A 12,778-nucleotide genomic window follows, 5' to 3' on the forward strand; every position below is an offset into this window, starting at 1 on the left:
TCAAAGGGAGGTTCCTCATGGATTTGCCCTACTCTATTTTTCAATGGTTCAAAACTTATTCATGCTTACTTGAGGACCATTCACAAGCATTTGACCAACTTTTAAGGGCCTTGAGCTCTATGGACATTAGATTTCAACATTTCAAACTAGTTTGGTGGAGTCCTATCTCAAACCACCATTTGTAAAATATTTCTTTCTACAACTTTGCATTGTAACATATTTAATGTACTTTCAGTTTACTTATATTTTTCTACATGAGAGTTGTGAGGGAGGGTTACTCACCCATTCTTTGAGCAAATTTTCAGAAATTGATAGGAAGGAAGCACAAAAGGGTGTAAGGGAAGGAATTAGCATGAAATGATTGAAGGGTCGATAAAAAATAGCTCAGGACGTGCGTCCCGACAGCAGCCCGCTCGTCCCGAGCCGTGCCAGGACGCACATCCCGCTTCTGATCCGCTCGAGCCAACACCAGGACGCTCGTCCTGAACCATGCATTGAGCAATTTTTCTTCCTGGATAAAGATCTGGGCAGATTTTTCCTAGGACGCGCGTCCTATTGAAGATCCGCTCATCCTGAACCCAAGCCGCTTATACTGACCTGAATGTAAAACAACAAGCCTAGCTGTAAAGGGATCCTCATATCTCCTCAACAAGATGCCCGTACTGCATCTTCAGGCCGCTCGAGCCAATGCCAGGATGCACGGATTGTAACGGGTAATGGTTGGGTCACAGTTTAAATCCGCCCGAGCCCAACCCTAGTCCGCTTGTCCCAGAACCTTATCTTAGATATAAATGCCTCCCACCATCCCCATTTCCTTATCTTATCAAATCAAAACCACATCTCATCACCAACAAACAATCCCCATCATAAAAATCAAGCAAAACCCCATCACAAATCCCAACCACATAAAGCAAAGATGATGAATCTAAAGAGCAAAAGCAAGAAACCCGCCGATTCCGCATCCAAGCGACGCAAGGGTGCTACTTCATCCACCCCACGAGAGGCAAGGGGCCAAGGGAATGTGATGATATAAGGTGTTGCACAACTTGAGTATTTTCCGGAGGTAATCTTCACCAACGATGAATACCACGGATGATTTGAGCAATTGCTAGGTAAGGACTATGAACCCACTCAATTCATCGATCTTGATGCATTAGAAGTACTTGGCATAAGGAACCAAACGGAGTTGTTTTTCAATGGTATGGATCTAGAGAAAATGTTCTATGCCCATGAGGACACATACTTGAGTCTCACGCTAGAGTTTTTGTGTAGTCTCCGAGTAGTCAGCACTCGGCAAATAAATGTTGATTTGATGTTCCGGCTTTGCAATAGAGACGATAGGTTGACTCTAGACCAATTTTCAAGTATTTTTGGTCTTGAGGTACCAAGGGATGACACCGATAAGCCCGCCGACTTTAGTGTTAACCACCTTTGGGTGTCTATTTCTAGGAGAGAACTTCATTCCTACAAGCAATGTTATACCTTTGCAATCCAACATCCGGTAATTAGGATTACCGAACGGTTTATCGCTGGGACTATCAATGGAGGACAAGAGCAATATAGGTGCACCCTTCGCGACTTGACTTTTCTAAAGTCATAATTGAATGTGCAAGGGACAAGGCCCTACAATTTCAACACACCCCTTGAGATGCTTATACGGTTCAATGACTTTGCACAAGGGAACACTCATATCAAAACCTTTGTGATGAGAGGCCTAATTACAATTTTGGCCATTGAACTTTGCCCCGGGTTCAACCTTGATGGAAGCTATGAAAAGCTCAAGGGGAGCACTTTGATAGATGAGGATGCTATTTTCAACCACCACTATTGGTGTACTTACAATGAGGCCGGAAGTGTAGAGTGGTTCACCAAGGGTTGCTCATCACTTATTCTAAGGGGATGGAACATACCACCCACCGAGCCCCGCTTGAGCCGGTATTCTCCAAGGCCAAGCTACCTCCTCCCCATTGAAATCCATGACAACCCCCCACCAAGAGAAGAAGCACCTCATCGACCTCGCGAGTTGCCGGTATGGGGTGCCGCATCACCATCTTATGTACCCATTCAACCCTACCCAACACCACATATACCATTCACTCCTTAAGACCCGAGAGCTCCATCCATGACCGATTTGATGCAGCTCATGCAAAATGTTGATCTTGGAGTGCAAAATGAGAGGGTTGACAACTACTTGGCCCAATACCCCTCCTACTACAACATGGCTCAACAAGGGTACATTAATCCTAGAGGCCCTCATCCATCTTGGGCTCGACCACATCTCTTGTTCCCTAACTATGGCAACCAAGAAGGGAACTTTGGAGACCAAAGTGGGGGATTCTTTAGCCAAGGAGGAGGATATGACCAAGGAGGATCCATCAGACGTGGATACCGCGATGCTGATGATGATGATGAGTAGGGTGGCTAGAGGTGCTTGACCACACCACCTCAATTTGTATGATACTCTATCCCTATCTCTCATGTATAGTTGCATTGTAATATATCTCATATGATTAGATTAAGTTTGCATTGTAATATATCTCACATATCTCATATAGTTAGTTGCCTTCATACATAGTCACTAATGACCCATCCTCATTCCTCTTACTCTAGAAATAGTCCCTAAATCGGTTTGGGGAGGTTTGATCATAGGTGACTTAAGCATTTAGCATGCATCATCTAGATTAGTGTAGATTGCATTCATTTGTTATATATGTCATAGAATTGCATTTATTTAGAGCATGTATTCATTCATATCATATCATTGAATTTATACTTCAATTTCCATAAAATCAAAAATCCAAAAACATGTATTTCTTTTTCATTCCTACTCCTATATGTACATTGAGGACAATGTCCAAAATAAATTGGGGGATGGTAATTTATATTCCAAAAATGCATAAAAATTGAAATTTTTTGAAAAAACTCAAAAATATGTTCTTTATTTCATAAAAACAAAAACCATAAAAATTTGAAAATTTAAAAAATTTAAAAAACATGTTCTTTAATTTAGTAGTGTAGAATTGTATATAATTGTGTTTTTTGTCCTCTTCTCACATAGATACAACACTACATTTGAGGCATTAGCAAGGGAAAATGAAGAACGCTGGGTATGATCGCTCTAACCTTTATTTCCCTTCCATTTCTTTTCATTACTCATATGAGGAGGATGTGCTTACATGTCAAGGAGGATGTTGTGTGTTTTGTTGTTCCGATTTGTGTATCTATTGTTGGGGTTGGTGTCCTTAACAGTTAGTGCAAGGACTTATAAACCTCTAAAAGGATCAAAGGGCATACTTTTGGTATCATTATCAGTTGATCCACGTTTATCAATAACGGTTGGCTTGCTAGATAAGTTTGACGTTATTGTCATACGATAAGCGGTGATCAATGGTCCCTAAAAGTCACACCTATAGGATACGTTTGAGTGATGTGACGGTATGAAAATACAGTCATGTAGATGCCAATTTTGACTAACCAGTTAGTCTGAGTTATTTGACTAATAATTAGTTAAAATGTGATGTTGAGATATAATATTTAATACGGATTAAATATCATGGGCTAAGGCGAATTAACCAGTTAATTCGTAAAATTAAATATAAGCGATTTATATTTGATTAATGTATATTGGATAAATATAATTATACGATATTGTCTTTGTCGGACACGTATTAAATAATTCAACTAATCCGTGTAATTGGTTGATGCTTTAATATCCGATAACCGATGACAGTTTATAATTAGACCGTGTCATATACACTTAGCGAATTATGAACCGGACCACAAGTTTAAATTAAGAGGAAGTGGAAGCCCACTTCCCCTTGATCCATTCGGTTTGGCCGAATTAGAGAGGCCATAAGGAGAGCTTTCTCCTTTCACTTCTAACCTAATTCATTTGCTAAAAAATATTAGGGTTTTGGGAATTGTGCCTCCGGAATCCCGGATCTCTCATCCAACACAAACTCACAAAACAATCCCCTCGATATTGCAAGGCAATTAGGGGATTCTCTCTAGCACAAGGGCATTACTCGGACATCTTGGGTGCAACGATTAGGAGGAGATCTAACTTGATCTCTCATTGCCTTTTGCACTAGGACCGAAGGTTATTTCTATAATTTTTATCGTTTTCATTGTTAATTTCGTTTCATGACTATAATCTACATATAAATTTTGCGTTATAATCCTATAAAGAAAGGGTTTTATACGGATCTAACCCTACAAGTGGTATCAGAGCGAGGCCACGCAAATTTTTCTATGTGATTTTCATCAAACGATATTTGAATCGATGATTTTGTTCAAAAAATTGTCTCGGCTGCAATTTTTTTTTTCTCGGCACAATTTTTTTTTGTCTCGGCAATTTTTATGTTGCTGCGTTTTTTTTTGTGTTGGGATCCGTGTCTAGTTTACACGGTGATGATTGTTTTGTTTTAATTTTGATTGCATATTATTTTGAAATCGATATTCATTTCAATATGTTTAAGATGCATCAAAATGATTGCATAAAATTTCGTGTGGCACAATTTTTTGTCTCGAAAATTTCTGAAAACCGTGTGGCCTCATGTCTCGGCCTGTTTTTTCTGTTTTTACATTGATTTGCGTGCTACACATTTTGTTTAGATCGTTCGATCTCAAGTATTCAATCGTTCTTCACATGTTGCAATTCTAACCGATAATTATTGCAAAATGTTGAAGATTAACAATTGTAGTGTGATTTCTATACGGATTAGATTGAAACTACAATTGTGTTTTTATCAAACCGTTTTGTTTTGATCCTTTTTGCTCACGTTTTGAGCCGCGTAAATTTTTTTTTTGCCTCTTGTAGCTCTCGGCATTTCTGCCGGTTTATAAAAAAAAAAAAAAAAAAATTTTTTTGGCCCCTGGTACTGTTCACGTACAGTACAGAGAAGAAAAAAAAAAAAAATTTTCCTTGTTTTTTTTTTTCCGGCCTTTTTAATGCATAAAACGTTTTTATGCTCTCGCTTGTTAGTGAAACGGTTCACCCACGTAAAATAAAGTTACTTTAACATGATTTATTGTAACGGATTATCTCGGATTAAAATTAACTTGACTAAAGCGGTTTTGTCATGTAATTTTAATTATCTTTGGTGGTTTGGATAAAAATTTAACATAATTACGGAATTATGTCACGAATAAATTTAATTTTTAGTTGATGCATTTTAATTTATCGTTCTTGTTTATATTTTTAATGTTTTGAATGCCTTTTAATTACGTATTTATTTATTTTGCAAACGTTTGTAACTTAGTGTGGCCTTAGTAGAACGTGTTACCGTAATGATGGAACACGGTCTTGGTTGTATTTTTGAGATCTCGTATCTCCATTTTATTTCTTTTAATTACAGCTTTTATTTAGAATGTAAATAGGTTTATATTTGTAAATTTTAAATTGTAATTTTTGAGAAGACTTAAGATGGAGACCGGATGCTCACTCCCGCTACATGGACAAAGATGGAACATCAAGACAAGCTTTTCGGGTCCAACGGTGGATTCCAAAGTTGTATTTTGTTCTTTTTACTAGGATAGGCCACACTAGGAATTTTTTTTTACGTATTGCATTCATTTATTTATTTTATTGCAACGATAGTATGCATCATATTCCGCCTAAAAACCAAACCACCTAATAATTGCATGAAAACTGACACATATAGAGGTCACGAGTTAGTTTTCTTTGACATTCGCATGTCACACGATTTTAAGCCATCACCTAAATTAATTCATTCACGCAAACGCTAGTTATTCGTTCACTTAAAATGAATTATAATTAAGCTGATGGGATCTTCCTCGTATAAACCAAAATTGAGAACGGTCTTTATAGGTCAAACTCCAATGACTCCCTTCTTCGTCGGTAGGCATACTATGACCCCTTCTACGTCGGGTAAATTGGAACCGATTGACCTATTTTATCTCAACACTATGGTCACTCGTACGATCCTGTGACTGTGGTGGACTATAGATAGGATTTACAGAAATCTATCGACCAAGAGTTCTTCCTAAGAATTAGCTAAACAGCAGTTGGCTTATCGGTTTCCGAAAATTGAGTCTTGGGATCACTTGTATCATTCTTGAGGGAGATCAATTATGCAAGTGCGAGAGTCTACATGTTTAAAAATGAATTTTAAAATAGACTTAAATCACCTCGATGAGTTGCTTATTTCGTTTTGTTTTTCTTTCTTTTTCAGTGTAGATCACGTTCTTTAAACTGCAAAATAACAAATGGCTGGTTCTGCTGATAACCCAATGCCAAGTGCCACATTGGACCGTGAGTCCTGGCGGATCTTCATGAATCGGATGAATCGGTCTACTCGATCAAGAATGATGGATCCAACCGGAGACGGGAGGCGGCATTACGGAATGCGCCACTGGCGACGGGAAGCTCAAATATCTATTGGAGCCCCTCCCGGCAAACCCAGTCCCACGGCTAGAGTCATGAAATCACCAAGTTTAATGATTTCCGTATGGAAGCGGGTGCGATTAAAAACGTACTCATTTTTGCAATGGAATCCAATTTGCAGAAACGCTTCATAGCCCATGGTGCAAACAAGATTTTCACCACGCTCACTAAGGAATTCGCGAAAGCACCGAGAATCGTGACCTATGAGCATACCACTCGCTTCTTTGATGCGAGACTCCGAAGGGCCAACCAGTTAGCCCACACATTCTCAAAGCATGATTGAGAATGTCGAGAAGTCGAGACCTTTGATTGTAAGATCAGCGAGAACATTGTGATCGACCGGATACTTCACTCACTCCACGATGGTTATTCGCAATTTAGAGCGAATTACTATATGAATGATTTGAAGAAAACTCCCCATGAATCGCACTCCTTCTCGTACAGGACCGAGAAGGACATGAAGCTTCGGTGGGAGCATGAAACAGATGTTCTCGTCGTGTCAAACAAAGGGAAAGGTAAGGGCAAAGCTCGAGTGCAAACCTAGCGATGAGGTAAACCGAAGTTTAAGAAGTCGGGATCAGGTAAGAGTGGGCCTGGTGAGTCGAGCAACTCATCGGGCGCGACAAAGAGCAAAACCGAAAACATGGAATGCCATCACCGCCACAAGATCAGGGCATTGGAGGCGGACATGTCCTGTTTATCATGAGGACATAAAAGCGGGTCGCGTTAAACCGGTTGGTATGTCTTCTTCTTCTACTTTTATTCATATGATTGAGATTAACCATGCAAGTTACGGAACTTGGGTACTAGATACTGGTTGTGGTTCTCATCTGTGTAATCATGTGCGGGGCCTCCGAAATCTCGAGCCTCTCGTAAAGGGTGAGGTTGACTGCGTGTTGGGAATGGAGCAAGAGTGGCTGCCATCTCAAAGGGGACATATGTGATCCAGCTTCCTAGAGGATTTGAGTTATCATTATATGATTGCTATTATGTTCCTAGTCTTTCGAAAAACATTATTTCGGTTTACGCACTTGACAAACTTGGTTTTTCATTTGTAATAGAAAATAATGCTTGCATTTTCTCTTTACACAATATGATTTATGGCAAGGCGAGTCTCCTTGAACGGAATTTATGTTTTAGATCAGACGACCAAAATATTACACGTAATGAATAAAAAGTTAAAGGTAGGTGATAAAGATCAAACATATCTATGGCAATCGCCGCATGGGACACATTAATGAGAAACGCGTAAAACAGCTCATCAAAAATGGAGCCATCTCGGCCTTCGATTTTCAATCATTTGGCACGTGTGAATCATGTCTCATCGGTAAGATGACTCGTATTTCCTTCAAAGGTGTTGGAATGCGCGCTGCTGACCTATTAGGGCTAATACACACGGATGTATGTGGTCCTATGTCAATCACCGCACGAGAAGGCTATAGGTATTTCATCACTTTCACGGATAATTTAAGTAGATATGGCTATGTCTACTTAATGAAGCACAAAAGTGAATCCTTTGAGAAATTCAAAGAATACCAAAATAGGGTACAGAACCTACTTGGTAGAAAGATAAAAACACTACGTTCAGATCGTGGTGGCGAGTATCTTTCTCACGAGTTTGATCAACACCTTAAAGACGTGGATCGCCCTACGCTTAACTCCACCTGGAACACCTCAGGTGAATGGTGTGTCCGAACGGAGAAATCGAACACTACTTGATATGGTTCGATCCATGATGAGTCACACGGTTTTACGATTCATTATGGGGTTATGCTCTTTATCACCGCTCTAATACTTAACCAAGTCCGTCTAAAGTCATTGACAAAACTCCATATGAACTATGGAAGGGAACGGTCCCTAACTTGTCCTTTATACGGGTTTGGGGCTGCGAGGCTTATGTCAAGTGGAGACCTAAAGATAAGCTCGGCCCGCGATCGGTCAAGACATACTTTATAGGTTATCCTAAAGGATCACGTGGTCATTACTTCTATTCGCCAACCGAACAACGTGTTTTTGTTGCGGCTAGTGCGACATTCTTAGAGAAGGAATTTCTCGAGAATGCAAAGAGTGATAGAACCTTCGACCTGTCGGAGATTCCAGAACCAAACACCGAGCAACCATTGGAGGAACCAATTCCTTCAATCCCGGCTGCGGTAAATATTCCTGAGGAACCTAGGAGGTCGGGAAGAGTCTCTATTCCTCCAGACAGATACATTGGTATGGTCGAGGAACATGATATAGATGACGTTCTACTCTTAACGAGTAGTGAACCCGCAACCTATAAAGGTGCCATGACTAGTTCTGACTCAAAGCTATGGCTTGAGGCCATGCAATCCGAGATGGACTCTATGTATGAGAACAACGTATGGGATCTTGTTGACTTACCTGCTAAGGTTCGTCCCCTTCAATGCAAATGGCTTTACAAGATAAAGCATTCTGTGGAAGGTCAACAAGATATCTACAAAGCACGACTAGTTGCTAAAGGTTTCACCCAAGTGCCAGGTTTGCACTACGATGAGATTTTTGCACCCGTAGTCATGCTGCGTTCCATTCGGATTATCTTAGCGATTGCCGCTTTTCATGACTATGAAATTTGGCAAATGGACGTGAAAACCGCCTTCTTAAACGGTTTTTTGGAGGAAGAGTTGTACATGGTACAACCCGAAGGTTTCATCGATCCAGAACATCCTAAGAAAGTGTGCAAGCTAAAGCGTTCCATTTATGGACTTAAGCAAGCATCAAGGAGTTGGAATCATCGCTTCGACCAAGTGATAAAAGAAAATGGATTCACTCGATCAGTCGAGGAACCATGTTTATATATCAAGTCGAGTGGGAGCAAGATTGTCTTCCTAATATTGTATGTTGACGACATACTCCTGATTGGGAATGACATACCTCTCTTAACTTCGGTGAAAGTATGGTTGAAAAACCATTTCCAGATGAAAGATCTGGGAGAGGCACAAAGAATTCTAGGCATCCGTATCTATCGAGATAGATCACGACGGATGCTATCTCTCGATCAGAGTCTTACATAGACAAAGTCCTAGAGAGATTCAGCATGACTAACTCCAAGAAGGGGTTCCTTCCTATGTCTCCAGGGGTGCATTTGAGCAAGTCTCAGGCACCAGAGACACCGGAAGAGAAAGAGCGCATGGCACGGATACCTTATGCCTCGGCAATAGGATCTATCATGTATGCCATGATATGCACACGTCCCGACGTGGCATATGCATTGAGTATGACAAGTCGATTCCAACAAATCCAGTGAATCACATTGGTTGGCTGTCAAGAACATTCTTAAGTACCTACGGAGGACTAAAGATTGGGCTTTGACTTATGGAGGCGAACAAAAGCTATGCGCAACCGGTTACGCAGATGCTAGCTTCCAAACGGATCGTGATGACTCGAAATCTCAGTCAGGATTCGTTTTTACTCTTAATGGCGCTGATCACCGGAAGAGTTCAAAAACAAATCATTATTCAGATTCTACGACGAGTCCGAGTACTATGCCGCGTCTGAAGCTACAAAGGAAGCGATATGGATGCGTCAATTCTTACATGGGCTATCTGTAGTGCCTAGTTCGAATGACCCGATCACCATCTATTGCGACAATAGTGGTGCCATCTTCCAAGCTAAGGAGCCAAAGTCTAGCAACAAGTCTAGACATGTACAACGGAAAGCTCATCTAATCCGGATTACGTGGAGCAAAAGACAGAGTGATAGAAAAGATTGCTACCGATGATAACATAGCAGATCCTCTCACTAAAGCATTACGACAAGATAAGCATGAAGGGCACGTTAATTCCATGGGAATTAAACGTGTTCCTAAGTTGTAGTACTCTTTTTATGGATTAGATTCATTCGCTTTTGTACTCTATACAACATCATCGTTTTGATAATTTATATATATATATTTTGTTTTTCATGTGGATTTGTACGACAAATTTTGAACACCACAAAGTGAACTGCAAGAACATTATATTTTTTAGTCCTTAATTGCCCACATGAGCTGATAACTCGGCAATTATTTTGTGACGTTGGTTGATGGTGGGTTCAACTAGCCATAAGTCAACAAAGTTGATCGACCAATCACAGAGGCGTTTTATACGGATATTTCGTAGGACACAATTGTGACATCGACGTGGAGTCCTAAATGTTTTATAACATTCGATGCCCGGTCGTGGATAGGACCTCCATGGTGATCCTAAGAGTCGATTCTTTTGACTATCGACTGTCTCTAGAGACTAAGGCCGATTTTGGGTGACTTTGGTTTCTTTCTCACGGTCATCCGTAACAGGGGGCCAAGTAGATTGTTTCGGGTCATTTCATGTTTGTGCTTAGATCGGAAGGAGTTTGAGTTGAAGGAAATATTCAGCCTTTATCGTGGTACTCGATATTTCTCGGGGCCACTCGAGGAGTCAGAATCGAAATGCATGGCCATGCTCGGATACGGATTCGTTTTATCAGTTAAGTTACTCTCTAGTCGGGGAAACCACTCTAGATACAGATCGATTGTAAAATACGACCTTTGTGGATCCAGATCTGCAAATTGTTTTACATTGAGTGGGAGAAATTTTAAATGAATATGAGAATCGGTTATCGCACATACACTTGTACGGACAAGTGGGAGTTTGTTGAGCCGTGTCCTCCAGCTTAGTGCGGATAACGTCATTGCACATACACTTGTACGGACAAGTGGGAGCTTGTTGGGGTTGGTGTCCTTAAAGTTAGTGCAAGGACTTATAAACCTCTAAAAGGATCAAAGGGCATACTTTTGGTATTATTATCGGTTGATCCACGTTTATCAATAACGGTTGGCTTGCTAGATAAGTTTGACGTTATTGTCATACAGATGGCGGTGATCAACTGGTCCCTAAAAGTCACACCTATAGGATACGTTTGAGTGATGTGACGGTATGAAAATACAGTCATGTAGATGCCAATTTTGACTAACCAGTTAGTCTGAGTTATTTGACTAATAATTAGTTAAAATGTGATGTTGAGATATAATATTTAATACGGATTAAATATCATGGGCTAAGGCGAATTAACCAGTTAATTCGTAAAATTAAATATAAGCGATTTATATTTGATTAATGTATATTGGATAAATATAATTATACGATATTGTCTTTGTCGGACACGTATTAAATAATTCAACTAATCCGTGTAATTGGTTGATGCTTTAATATCCGATAACCGATGACAGTTTATAATTAGACCGTGTCATATACACTTAGCGAATTATGAACCGGACCACAAGTTTAAATTAAGAGGAAGTGGAAGCCCACTTCCCCTTGATCCATTCGGTTTGGCCGAATTAGAGAGGCCATAAGGAGAGCTTTCTCCTTTCACTTCTAACCTAATTCATTTGCTAAAAAATATTAGGGTTTTGGGAATTGTGCCTCCGGAATCCCGGATCTCTCATCCAACACAAACTCACAAAACAATCCCCTCGATATTGCAAGGCAATTAGGGGATTCTCTCTAGCACAAGGGCATTACTCGGACATCTTGGGTGCAACGATTAGGAGGAGATCTAACTTGATCTCTCATTGCCTTTTGCACTAGGACCGAAGGTTATTTCTATAATTTTTATCGTTTTCATTGTTAATTTCGTTTCATGACTATAATCTACATATAAATTTTGCGTTATAATCCTATAAAGAAAGGGTTTTATACGGATCTAACCCTACATCTATGTGTTATTAGGAGTTGCATTTAGTTTATATGGCATAATAGTTGATAGAAGCATATGCATTATAGTTGTATATATGTAAGTTGCATCATGGCATGTAGTTGTATGGTTAGAAAATTTTGTGAAAATGCCTATTTGGGAAGCTTAACAAGTGTATATAAGGCTCTTGTAGACAATTTTTCTCCTTGAGACTTTGTTTGTTAGAATACCCTCAAGACACCCTAGGATATGTCATACTAGTATTTTTTGGCCCATGGACTAAGGCCTAGTCAAGAGTACCTTATGGTGTGATAACTCCTTGGCTACCGTTTATTCCAAGGTGACCTTTGAAGCCATGCAACCGTTCTTTCACTTCTATCATCATATTTTGTCAACAAAAAGGGAATGGGTACAAAAATCTCCAAATTGAGTTCAAGTACAAAAATGAAAATCAAAGAGTTTGCACAAAAATGCATCAATGAAAAGAGGAGCAAAAATAGACTCCTATGCTTCCATAAAAGTACCCTTGCTACAAAATGGGGTTACTTTGAAAAATGTTCAAAAATGCAATGAAAAATTTGTCAAGTATCAAAATGCCAAACATCAAAAATGGAAAAGAAATGTTCTAAAAAAGTCAAATGCCACAAGAAATTGGGGGAAAAACAAATCAAAAGCAAACTACCATTGTGTAACTCA

This window comes from Silene latifolia, chromosome Y (genome assembly GCF_048544455.1).
Source record: "Silene latifolia isolate original U9 population chromosome Y, ASM4854445v1, whole genome shotgun sequence".
NCBI lineage: Eukaryota > Viridiplantae > Streptophyta > Magnoliopsida > Caryophyllales > Caryophyllaceae > Silene > Silene latifolia.